Below are 2,792 nucleotides of genomic sequence, written 5' to 3'. Positions count from 1 at the left end.
TTCCTGGACTTGAGTTGCAAGGTCTGTGAAAGTAATTCTTTAGAAGTCTAATTCTGGAGCGAAGACTGCCACCATGTCCAGCCGCCATCCACCGCACAGGGTGGGGTGTTGCTCCAGGACCTTGCTTCAGACATGTAAGCTCCCACATCCATTAAACCATTGATGTGTCTGTTGCTGACCCTGGGCTCTTTCTTCAGTCTTAAAGCTGGACAAGTACAGGCATTGTAGGCCTGCGGGGTGCAGCCCAATAATTGGTGGAGCCAGCCAGGAGACCGAGGAAACTCCCATGAGCGCCAAGATGTCGGAAAATACAGGATGGGGAATGGAAAGTTGCAGGGGCCGTCCACCAGCGTGTGGGGCCCGAAAGTTGCAGGGGTGATCCTGAGGTGGCTGTCCTTGCTGAATGGGGGCTCCCAAGAGATCTGGAGAATAATGGCCTCCAACGGCTCTGCTATTGAATCAAATGAGCATATTGTATCAAAATGAGCTAAGCTATCTTTCTAGAAGGAATTGGTATTTCTCTTGTGCCTTTGAAATATAAATGATCTACCTGGGCTCTCTGGAACTTTAATCTTATGTGATCTCTAAGAGTAAAGGAGAAAAAATAGCTTTTAGGTAAACTCTATAGAAATAATTATGTTTTGGGAATGTCTATTTAAAGTAGTCTCTCTAGATTTTGGTAACTTGAAAATAAAGTTGAAAGAAGAGAATTCATGGGTCATTTCAAATAGGATAAAATATTAATTGCTGGGCGACTCTAAGTTAATCTACCTCTGCCTGCTTAGGAGAGGAAGACTCAAGCATTAAGTTTTCCAGTCAGGAAGTGCACAAATACTTGCTTCTTGGTTTTTGCCAGAGATTAAGGTTTTCAAGGGTTAAGGTTATAATCAGTCATAATTCCTGTAACCAAGTTTCTTTATTGATTACATTGTGGTCAGGTGTTTAACTGTGCCTTTTAAGTCTTTTGTCATTTGTAGACAGTTATTGTTGTACTCTAATGTTTTGGCAAAAATGCTTCATCTTCAAGAAGATTCATACCATTGTAAAGCAATTATACTCCAAAGATGTTAAAAAAAAAAAGAAGATTCATAGGAAGGACTTTTTGACCATAACAGGTCTTTGATAAATTTCAGATCATACTGCTGAACTGGGTAAGAACTTAAAGAATCCTAATGGAAGATTTAATGGCTTCATAAAAAGTTAACAGAAAGATTGGTTACTGAGTGAACTGGTGAGTATGGTTATAATGTTTATGGGTTTTGTCTGGAATGTTACTGGTTTTGATCTGTGTTTTGCAGATATGGGGAAGCCCTTCCCCTCAAGTTGGTTATGATTTATAGCAATTTGGTAAACTACACCTATGGGTAAAATTCAAGCATTTTTTCTTTTCTCTCTCTGCCTGGTCCCTCCAGAAACTGGGGACTTCTGGGTTCGGAGCAGCCTTACCAAGTGAATGGGAAAGAGTGTCTCCTGGCATGTGCAGGAATCTCAGTATCTTGGAGACAGAGAAATCCACCAAGGCAGAGCCTGATAGCAGACCTTTGGCATGCTTTGCTGGCTTTGAGAGGACTTTTGGGAATTCAGTCTGAGACTCGTGAGGAGTTCCCCCTCAGCCAGTTTGGAGGAGGATATGTGGTCAACTGACCACACTTATTTTGCAAACAAATTAGTTTTTTTTTTTTAAATAAATTTATTTATTTATTTCTTGCTGCATTGGGTCTTTGTTGCTGCACTCAGGCTTTCTCTAGTTGCAGTGAGCTGGGGCTACTCTTCGTTGCAGTGTGTGGGCTTCTCATTGAGGTGGCTTCCCCCGTTGCGGAGCACGGGCTCTAGGTGCACAGGCTTCAGTAGTTGTGGCACGCCGGCTCAGTAGTTGTGGCTTGCAGGCTCTAGAGCACAGGCTCAGTAGTTGCAGTGCACAGGCTTAGTTGCTCCGAGGCATGTAGGATCTTCCCAGACCAGGGCTCGAACCTGTGTCCCCTGCATTGGCAGGCAGATTCTTAACCACTGCGCCACCAGGGAAGCCCAACAAATTAGTTTTGATTGGCTGTGTTTGCTGGAGATGAGGGCAGTTTTAGAGAGAACAACGTTATGTTTCAGTGGATATTAAATTCTAGTTCTGTTAATTGAGGTCTGTATTTATAAAAGTTATTGCATTAGCCATACTTTTGCCCTGATGTTCTGGATGGAAGGAAAATTATCTAGTGAAATTGTCAGAGTATAACTACTCATGAAGTGTGACACTGCTCGCTTTAAGTCTGCTACTAAAAGCACATGTATAATGCTTGTGTGACAATTGGGTATAAGTGATAAAATATATGACTTATAAAGTGTTTCCCGATTAACGTACCTCTGAGCCTGTTCACGAGGTCTGATTAGTTTTCCCCCAACGTGAATGGCTAGGCAAATATAAAGGAGGACTAGCACCAAGGGACACGATCTGAACCTGGGGTAGGAGTCAGCACCCCAGCATTGAGGGATGGATATTTTGATCATCCATGCTTTCTATTGAAAGATTTGCAATCAAAAGGGGAAATGATGGAAAAACCTGCACATATTGAGGTATGGGGAAGTCAGAAGGCTTATACATGGTTGAACTTAAAGTTTACTGACCAGAGAAGCATGGTTTTTGGCCTTTCAGACATGCGTTGTACATCTGCTTTGTCCATTGAGGAAGGGAATGCATTTGAAAGTCAAAATGGAGTCGCTGTGGTTCAGACAACCAAGGTGAAACTAGGTGGCCACTGTATACATGATTTTGGACATGCTCTTGTATTACTGAACACTCGAGT

The sequence above is a fragment of the Balaenoptera acutorostrata genome, chromosome 20, assembly GCF_949987535.1.
Source record: "Balaenoptera acutorostrata chromosome 20, mBalAcu1.1, whole genome shotgun sequence".
In the NCBI taxonomy this organism is placed as follows: Eukaryota; Metazoa; Chordata; class Mammalia; order Artiodactyla; family Balaenopteridae; genus Balaenoptera; species Balaenoptera acutorostrata.
This window is presented reverse-complemented; position numbering follows the sequence as displayed.